Below are 10,535 nucleotides of genomic sequence, written 5' to 3'. Positions count from 1 at the left end.
TGCGCGTTGAAGGTGATACGTATTCCTTCAGGAACGATAGTAACTGAATCGCGTCAGTGCCGTCGAAGCTGCGTATCGTGGGTCGAATCTCACGACAGCGCTGGACGTACTTCGCGATCCGTCCCGCGTCTCCCGAGGTAACGAGCCTCGACGTATTGTCCAACCGATACATGCCGTAGTTCGCGACATCGCTGAACTCCTGTATCATGGTATGGACGGGCTCGACCCCGAGTGCCGCGGGTCCCAACATCCCGAAAGGGGTGACGGGCAGCGTTCGAATATCGACCGGACCGGGATGCCCGGTGAGGTCCACCGGCTGGTAGCCGTCCCAGCGAGGATCAAAAGAGAGAATCAGTTCTCTTGATCCGCGGGCGGCTCCTTCACGGTCCTGGTCGTCCGCGTACGGTACGCGTCTCATCCCCCGTATGTCTCCGGCGACATACGGGAGGGCTTGGGTTTCGGACGCGACATTCGCGTCCATTGGTGGTCTTGAGCCATCCCCGTACCGGCTGGATCCGGCACAAGTCGGTCGGAACTCAGGCGCGTCTGACGCGATCGGCGGAACAGTGGCACCGGGCCCTCTTGTACGGGCTCCGGGCGACCTGTTGGTCGCGTTCTGTTCCACCTCGCGAGCGTGTCTCCGCGTCGAGTTGAGTTCCGCGGCCATATGGGCAAACGCGCGTATTTGCTCCGCAGACGGGAAGGGTTGTGCGTCAGGTGGTCTTGATGAGGCCCACCTCTCAGGGCGGCCTTCCCTGTCTTCGACAGGGGAATGGAGACGCAAATTCTCGACGAGCGCTGGCCGGCTCTGTAGCTGTTCGACTAGTGCTCGGAGGTTCTCCAAAGATTGGGAGACGCGGTCAAACCTTCCTTCGCGAAGCGAGCGTAGCTGTTCCATACAGCGCGAATATATCGCGTCCGAGACGTCAATTTGAAGCGAGGTCCGGACGTCCTCGGTGTATTCCGCGATCCTGTCATACATCGCGCGAGCGCGTCCTTCTGAAAACCCAGGCGACGGTTCGCGGTCGGTAGGACCTGCGGCGGCGCCGCCGAAGGGGGCGCGCAGCGCGCCTGACTCGGAGGCGCGGCGCGTGGTTGACTCCATATTTGCTGGTTCTGTCTGAATCGAGTTCACGGTTCCTTCTTCCATTTCGACGCGCGCAGACGCGAATTCGAACGATATTCTTCTCTCGATATTTGCGCGGCCTTCTAGGACGGGAGACCACTGTAGTATAACACCCCCCAACGGAGAGGGTTGTATACTTAGCTCGACGTAGACCCCGCTCGAGGGGCGAGAAGACGGGGAGAACACACAGCTAACAGGACAGGGAGGCGGGCCCTGGTAGCGTGGTAGAGCGGGACGGTCGGGGACAAGCGTACGCGCGGGCCGAGCTACGCCTCGACGCCCCGGAGCAGCGCTGGGTAACGTACCAGCGCTGACGGGCGGAGGCGGATCGAGGCTCGCTCGCGTACGTGGCTGTCTCCTACCCGCTTTGTCTCGGTTAACGCGCGCGAAGGCAGATCGCGCTCGTTAGTTAAGCTGGAAGACGGACCTAGGCGGTAGGTCGTGGACAAGTCCGTGCTTGTCCCCCTACGCCGCCGCCGGTCGCGCCCGTATTTAATGTATACAATGCGTCTATCATAATACTACAGTACCGGTATGCCGTAGTAACTTACTGTAGCGCGGGTCGTCCCACGCTGTAATGCTGTCAGCCGTCGGGGCTGACAGCACACGTGTGAGACGCGTACTGTGCGCGCGGTGGTACGGGCCTCCTACACGTGTACGCGTGTGGTCCCGCGTCCTCCGTACACGTGGGGGTACACGTGTGCGCGGGTGTGGTTCGTATTGATCTGATCTAAATCTAATTGCGAACCGCCGTTATGCCACACATTCCTTCCCAGTGACATGGTCGTCGAACTTGCACTTCCAGGGCAGCCAGTCACCAAAAATTCGGAAGAACCAACGCAAACACCCTTCTTTGTGTATAGGATGTGGAGAAGACGGGACTGTGATGACGACTACGCTACCAGCTTGGTTGTATCTTCTGAAAGAAATGTTTCGAATCTCACTGGCGCGAATAGGGGCGTTTACAACCAGATGTTTAACAAAACCGTAGTGAAACGAGTATCTGCCGGTGATACTCCAATGGACAAGGGTCATTGCGTCGATGCGGAAAGCAGTGGACGTTTGGAAGATGGAAGAAAGTACGTTGTGTGTAGAATGTTTCTGTACTCTGATGGATTTACGCCGTACATTGGAAAGAAGGGAAGCATGGGTGGTGTATACATGCTGCCAATAGGTATGGCTCTGGAGAACCGCAATGGAGCAGGAGCCATCAGACCTATCGGGCTAACTCCTCCAGGGGTATCTACAAAAGAGGTACTGGCGGCAGTTATTGATGATATCATTGAGGGGACAGAAAAGGGATTTGAGATGACCACTGCAAAATGAGAGAAGTTTGTTCTTTTTCTCGATGTCGTCGGGTACGTTGGAGACTATCCTGCAGTGTCCCACACTTTGGACCTACTAGGGCACTGCTCCAATGTTCCATGTCACTTATGTAGCTATGGTAGGTACGACAAGTCTGGATTTCAAGGAAGCAAGTATTGTTACACAACCCGCATGCATTCCGACCATCCATCTTTCGCGAAAGATGAGAATCAGGCTACTGCATTGAGGAGATCCAAGTTATCCAGGGAAGAGTTGCAAGCCCTCGGAATGGATGATGCAGATACGTTTGAGACAAGTTTGCAGGCACTTCATCAACTCTCTGAGAAACTTCGACAAGTTCGCGCTCGTGTGCCTCGTGTACTCGGCAGTAACAAACTAGTTGTTACTTCTGTTTTCGATTCGTATCGCTCATGCGTTGTGGCTCCCGATCATCTTTTTCTCGGGATTGGTCGCGACATCATGAATCTCTGTATAACACTGCTACCAAAAGATGTACGCAAAGATGCCGAGGCAATTGCCAAGATGGCTTTGAAGGATGGCTATCTCATATATCAGGAGAGCCTAATCAACCATGACAAGCATGTGCTACATTCAATGACGATATCGTCTATCTACTGCCTGCTCTTGGTAGCACCACGAGCGATGAAGTGTGCTTGATACGTGAACAAAATGACAGGCGAGAGAGAGCGGAAACTGTGCTACTATCGATGAAGCTCTCAACCTCCTCGACCTGTTTTCCTCTCTCGTGAGCAGGACGTAGTACTTTCCGGAATCAAGAATAGATGGTAAGAGGTCATTAGACACACACAATGAAGAAGGAGGAACCAAAAGACTCCTGGAGATTCGGAATATGTCACTTCGTTACCTATCTCGAGTAGATAAGCTGTGTGACACAAACAGCTTTGCCTCCACTCATTTGGACAAACCAAACCTTCACAGACTGTTGGAGTTCTTCACACATACATTGCCACTGTTCGGTAGTGTAAGACATGTACAAGAGTTTTGTTTGAAAGCGCTCATTAGCCATTGAAGAGGGGGTGGCTCAATCCAATATGAAAACTCACAATTACAGGCTATGGAACATCGTCTTGCCAACGACTGGAAGACTCGTCTGGCAATTGAAACTGAAGGCATTGACAATAGTGAGAACGGCTGGAGCTTTGAGACAGCGAAGTCGGTTTTAAATCTTTTGGGCTACGACAGTTCTGGGCTTCAGGATGCGGGAAGATTTCTACAAAAGCTTCAAGACTGCTTCCCAACTCCTGTTCTGCAGAACCTTCGATTACATAGGAAAGGAATCTTATCGTCGTCTCTCAGTAGGAAGGACTGGCTCGTAGACAAGTCAGTAATTATGAACCTCGGAAACATCGCAGACGGAGGTCAATATTCGGAAATGTTCCAATCAACTGACCTTGCCTTTCTGTTGAAAGCAAGGGAGCTTTTAGAGCATTTAAGGAAACAAAAGCTACGTCTTAGAAGTGGCCGGGCGGACCATGGAAATTCCGTAACCGTACAGATATATGGAACTGCCAAGTGGTGCAAAATAACAGACGGGCGAAAGAGGGACCAGACATCTGTTTTGGCCGCTATATCTTATGGGAGCGTGATTCAAGCCTTGCATTCTTCTGTAGTTTCGACTGCAGATCCTGATCTCACATTCACTCTTCATGAGAACAATGATTCTGATCACGATGAAGACAGAAGGTTCTAGATGGTGCTAGCCGTAGTTCATGTCCGGATTCTGGACGCTCGTGAGAAAGAAAGTCAAGAAACAACACGATATTGCGCAGTGAAGGAGTGCGAAGCCGAAGAAGATGGATACGGGGTGTTGATACAACAACGAAACGAAAGAAGAGCGCTGGTTGAGCTTGGAAGCTACGTTCGAAAGGCATTAGTTATGCACTACTGCGAGCAGGACAGCGCCGAAAGCGACAACCATATGTGTCTCATATGCACATCAAACTCAGCAGGACAACAGAGGAGTCTCCCAGACGGTGGAGTTTATCAAGTGTGGGGGCGAAAGGAAGGGTATCTGCCACGTCAGGCATAAGTATATGTGCGGAACAAGAACTCTGGTATTTATTCAACAGTTTTTAGTACTACCACACAGCTCTGCATACTTTTATGCACTGACTATAAGCTCTGCGCCGGCCTCTATGTCCGTAGTTGCGACATATAAACTGTATCGTTATCGCAAACAAAATTCAGGTCTGCCACCTTTGTGGGCTTGTTGCAAGGGAGCACGTTAGGTATCCCCGCCTTTCGAAGTCCGTGTCCCTACACCTTTCTAGTCCCCGCAGCCAGTCTGATCCTTAACACTCCATTTGGTTAATAATAAATCAGAGACAGTGACGGACGGCACCCCTCGGCGGCCTGTGATCAGTGGCGACTGATCATAGCTCCCAAATTTCAAAATTTGCAACCCAAATTTTGCAAAATTTACAGCAATGACGGTGACGGACGGCACCCCTCGCCGGCCTGCGAGCAGTGGCAACTGATCACAGCTCCCGCCAAAATTGGCAACCCAAATATTGCAAATTTTACAGCAAGGACGGTGACGGACGGCACCCCTCGCCGGCCTGCGATCAGTGGCAACTGATCACAGCTCCCAAATCTCAAAATTTGCACTTTGGCTGCACATTCATCTCTCTCTATCTCTTTCCGTAAACAAGTATCTCTAAATCTTTTTGGGGTTTCCTTCCCTATACTCTATATTGTAGTCCCGTTTTCTCTGCAGTATTCGTGACGGTGCGTGGTTGTCGTACAAGAGCTACGCTTTTTCAGTGACTGGGGCGGACACGAATTGTCGGCACTTATAAATACGTGTTTGTCTAAGAGAGGTGGGCGTTGAAAAAGGTGGTTGTGAAGTGGGTTGCGTCCTGTGATCAGTGGGGAGCTGTGATCCGTGGCCACTGATCACAGGCCGGCACGAGGTGTCGTACGACATCGTCATTGCTGTATAAAATTTGCATACTTCTCGAAACACACTTGTCTTCATGACCCTGCTGCATATTTGCATCATTTTTGAACAAACGTATACGTGTCCCTGCTGTACATTTTGCATCCTGTGCAAATGCATTATTTACGTATTTTAATTAGTTCTAACTCTCCATTGGCGTCGTGTGATCAGCTGCCGCTGATCACATGCCTGGGAGGGGTGCCGTACGACACTAGATATCATTTCCCACCAAAATTTATAAGCACAATTCAATACCCATACTACTGTGTGATTGCAGTGCACCGTTCACTTGGACCGATCACTTGAAACTGATCACTGATCACTGATCACTAACGCATATAAACACACACATACACACACACATACACACACAAACACACATACACACACACGCACAAACGCACAAAAACACACACCTTCGTACGACTATATCCTCTTTCCTTGTTTCAAATCTGAGCATTGTGCATCCCTTTTTCGTTTCCCTCACCATACACCCACTTTCCTTGTCAACCGGTGCACCGTCATTGCTGTATACAATTTGCAAAATTTGGTGGCAAATTTTGCAGGATGGGAGCTGTGATCAGTGGCCACTGATCACAGGCCGGCAGGGGGTGTCGTCCGACATCGTCATTGCCGTATAAAACTTGCAAAATTTTGGTGCAAATTTTGAGAGTTAGGACCGGTGATCAGTGGGGAGCTGTGATCAGTGGCCACTGATCAGTGGCCACTGATCACAGGCCGGCAGGGGATTCAGAAGTATGGAGTAGGATGGTGTTTGTACTTTACGGATTCGCTGTGCTTCGGAGATTTAGGGGAGTAAGGGAGTAACTAGGATTAGGAGATTAGGTAGGATTGGGAGATTTGGTGGGATTAGGAGATGTGGTGAGATTAGGAGATTAGGTGGGATTCGGTGGACGAGAAACTGGATGATCTTGCGGAAATTGGACTAGTTCTTCCAAATGATAGTTCAAGACATTTGGAACGTTCCTGGAGTGTGTTGGTCTCATAGAAACGGCAAGGGCAAAGTTGAAGGACCTTAAGGAAAACATGGAAGAAGACACGTCATAACTGGAATAGACTGGTAAACGAGTGCATTACACATTTCTTAGACATTTGAATTATAAACGTTTAAAACCAACTACAATACTACAATCCAATCTTCCCTGCAACGTGTACCGTACACGTTGGACACTTAACTTCTTCTTCACGCCCCAGCATGATGCGTCTAACACGTTCACAGCAACGGACAGTTCGGTTAATGCACTCAAAGCAGATAGAAACAATTCTCCGATTAGTATTCATCGTAGTATTGGCGACATGCCTGCATATCAATCGGATGTTCCACTAGCGGTACCTCCTTGTTAGTCGTGGGTTGTGATATGTCAATGTCTACGGCAAAAAATGAGGGCTTGTCTCCCATCACAACTTCATAGAAGTGACGCCGTGAGGAGAGGACGTTACGGAAGGCTTTCTCCCAAAGATTTCGATGCGTTAACATCAAGAATTTCTTCGAAATCTGGAGGGCAAGGTGTGGATAGTATGGAGGTATACCACGCAGGCCTGCATGCGCAGGCAAGTTTCTTTGGTATGACATGTAATGGCCGTCGCGCGACAAGATTTACAAAAGCTGTATGGGTGGCCAGCTATACTGGAACTAGATTAATTTTTGTTAATTTTTTAGAGGTTGATTCTAGTATGGGTGGCCACCCATACAGCTTTTGTAGATCTTGTCGGGCGACAAACACATCACACGTGTGGATCCAAATGCAATGTATTACAGGTGTGGATCGATATGCAATGTTTTACACGTGGCGACCAAATTGCAATGTATTACACGTGGTGACCAAAACGCAATGTTTTACACGTGGCGACAAATATGCAGCAGGGAGCTTGCAAGCTGGTGGATGATGATTGGCCGATTATGATACGGAATCGTATAATATGTAATAGCCCTTTTTAATTAAGGATTTTCCCCTTTTGAGACAAGCCCTCAAATCCATGGCTTCTGTAGATTTTGAAATAACCGTAAAATGCTATTATGTGTACACGTGGCCAGGGAGACGCAAAGTTGGGAACATGAGCAAACCTCACACAACGATCTCTAGCTTTCCCAACATCATGGCAGACAACAACTTCCTCCTTCCCGTTTTGCTCCTGAAGCAAATGAGCCAAACCAGTGCTCACACAGAAAGCCTGATTTGTCAAGGGGTTGCTCTGTCAGGATTTCGTCGAGGGGTGGAGGACGATTGTGAGGATGAGTTTGAAGAGGAGGAGGGACCGTACGGAGCGGTGTGCGAGGAGATGCTCGGCGTGGACGTCCTGCTCGCAACGCTGGCGTCGGTGCCGGCCGCAACAGCTGGGCCAGCCGCAGCAGCTGTGCCGGCCGTCACGCTGGGGTGCTTGTGGGGTGTGATGACGGATGCAAGCGCGGATCAGGGAGACGTTGGACCGGATGGGGCTGCTGGAGCAGCGCGACGGCGGTTTCCGACTGGGCGCACAAGTCCTGTAGTGCAATGCGCCTGTCAGGCAGAGACCAAGGTCCGACGGTCCAACACAAACAACAACAACAAAAACAACAACTGCCAACGGCACAGCGCTACGGAGTGTTCCAAGCTCCCTGTCCTCTTTAAGCGGGTTTGCGGCCCGCAGTAGCTCGGATCCCTGATAGGGGGAAAAAGAGAAGGGCCTAGCCCGAGATCGGTAAATGGTGGTAGAGACTTGTAAAGGCAACTGCTCAACGAGTTCGGAGGGGTGTCTAGGTAAATCTGGTCCGATGGGTCGTAAATCCAATGCTCAAAGAGCGCCTTGTACACCTTATACCCTTGATAAGGCCTTCCACGGGGACGTGGCAACGTAGCCCGTCGGGAAAGAAGAAAACGTAGCAGCGCTACACCGTCGTACTGCCCGATGGCAAAGTACCAGCACCGGATCGGTCGCAACCAGATTCCGATGGAAACAACGCTGAGAAAAGCACCACTGGTGCACCAACACAGAAGCCCGAGGGCTAATGACGTCACGTTGCGGATCGCAATCCTACGAGATGGGAACAACTCAAGATTAAAGGAAATTAGGATAGGGAAGTAAAGGAAAATTGATAACGAAAAAGGGGACCCCCGAGCGCAAAGGATACCGTAGGCTAAAGTAGAAGGGAATGTCTTGTAAAAGACGGACTTCGACCAAGGCGATATCAAACTCTGGCAACTGGGGTTGTCTTTATTGACTTGGTCGGTCAAAGGGCCAAGTTATATAGAGCCCCGCCGGGGCGAGTACAGTAGCTCCCGGCTCTAGATTCTAGATCTAGTTAGTAAATAAATTAAATAATTAAAATAATCGTGCGCTTCGTCGCACACGTGTGTCCCGCAACCCGGACTACAGTATCCAATTTTTTTCCTTTTTCACTTCTTTTCACCCCCCTTTTCAGGTGCCTATTGCACTACATATCCCCCTTCTGAGCGCCCTTGCGCAACGCCAAGCCATCGTATAATCTCCTGCCGTCCCTGACCGTGTTTCCCAATCGTCAATCACTCTGCGCGGCGTTCTAGCAAAGTGTAAGACGAAAATACCATGCTTCCTTCTCCTTCGGAACACTCGGACGATAGTGCCACCCGTAAACGTCCGGGTGTGAGCTTTCCTCGCAAGTCCGAAATGCCCCGGGGTCTTCCTTCCTCTGTTCTGCCTGGGAGGCCCAGATGAACCGCCGTTTCGGAAATCAACCACCAATCCCCAACGCAGTCACTGTTGTAAACGCAGATCCTCGAGAGCCTGAGATGTGCTCTCGACCTTCGGCTCCAAGTTCCCCTCTTCCTGCACCGGTCCGTCCCTCCGCGTCTGAGGCCCCTATGTGCGTCGTACTTCCTCCCACGAGCTCGGCGGAAACCTTGTCGCTTCGAGTCGTGTCTTCCTCCGACGTGAATCCAACCTCACTTCCTGCTTCCCCTTCACGCGAGGGACAGCTCGTCACACCTACCCCAACCTTGCTATTGCCGTCATGTACGGCACCCGTGGGCTTGACCCATCCTCAGGCTCCTCCGCGCGTCGAGCTTCCTTCTGCGAGCTGCTCGACGGGAACCATTTCAATCCGAAAAGCACCACCGCCGGGGATCCGACCCCACGTCCGGCTTCCCCTTCACGTGAGGGTCCGCTCCTCGCCCGTACCTCGGTCCCTCCATCGTCCACAATTCCCCAAGAAAATACCTCTGCTGCTGCCGTTTACCATCGCCTTGTCATGGCTCATAGTGTGGAGAGAGAAGCTCTCCAGGGGGCTTCCCTAGACGACTTGCGGGTTCTAGCTCGGCTTGTCACCTCCCTTCCGAAGGGAAAATCCCTTGGGGCATAGTCTCGTTGAGACGGCGGCCACAGCACTTCCTTGCGACTTGTCCTTCTTTTCCCATCCTGCCCGCATGATAGTCGGCTAGCGACTTTATCGTACGACCTTCGGGCGATAAAAAAGAACCTACTTGCAAATTCCCTGTTATTTTCAACTTCCTCCTCATTTTTTTCTGCGTGCCGTCACTGCGGTCGTACCCCTCTTTTCACCAACTTCCTCTTCTTTCGCATTTCTCTTCTGATGATACCGCCGTCCGTCTCCGGTCATGCTATTTCGGAGCCCGAAGCCCCCTCCAAGATCGGGGCCCCTAACTTCTTCGTCCTCTGATCCGTGCCGCGACAGCACTATAGGAGTCTCCTGCGACTTTCCTCTAGTCGATCTGCACCGCTTTTCCATTTGCATCACGGTCCTCGTTATTCCTCCTTTTTTCATAAATTTCCTCCTCTTTATCCTCGGCAATTTTCCTCCCTTCTTTCATGTGCCCTGAAACTGCGCTACGAGGGAGGCAACGTGCGTGTTTACAGCATCTCCGACCTCCTCCTTTCTTTTGACCTCCTCCTGCCGTCGGCAGGGGCGTGGCGGTCCCAGACAATTTCTCTAGTCGCCCTCCCCCGTTTTTGTTCAGCCGTCCACGAGACGTCATCAATGATCGCAACCTCAGTTGCTCCGTTGCCCGTTTGGAGATTCCTAATCAAGGAAATACAGTCCCCCCTAGTGTCTCTGAGGTGGTCCGCTTTTTTTCCTCTTCTTCATTTCTCAATTTCCCCCAATTTCCTGCGCATTTTCTTTCTCCTCTC

Source organism: Chondrus crispus, genomic scaffold (assembly GCF_000350225.1).
Source record: "Chondrus crispus Stackhouse genomic scaffold, scaffold_142, whole genome shotgun sequence".
NCBI lineage: Eukaryota > Rhodophyta > Florideophyceae > Gigartinales > Gigartinaceae > Chondrus > Chondrus crispus.
The sequence above is the reverse complement of the archived record's forward strand: the minus strand, read 5'-3'. Positions refer to the sequence as shown.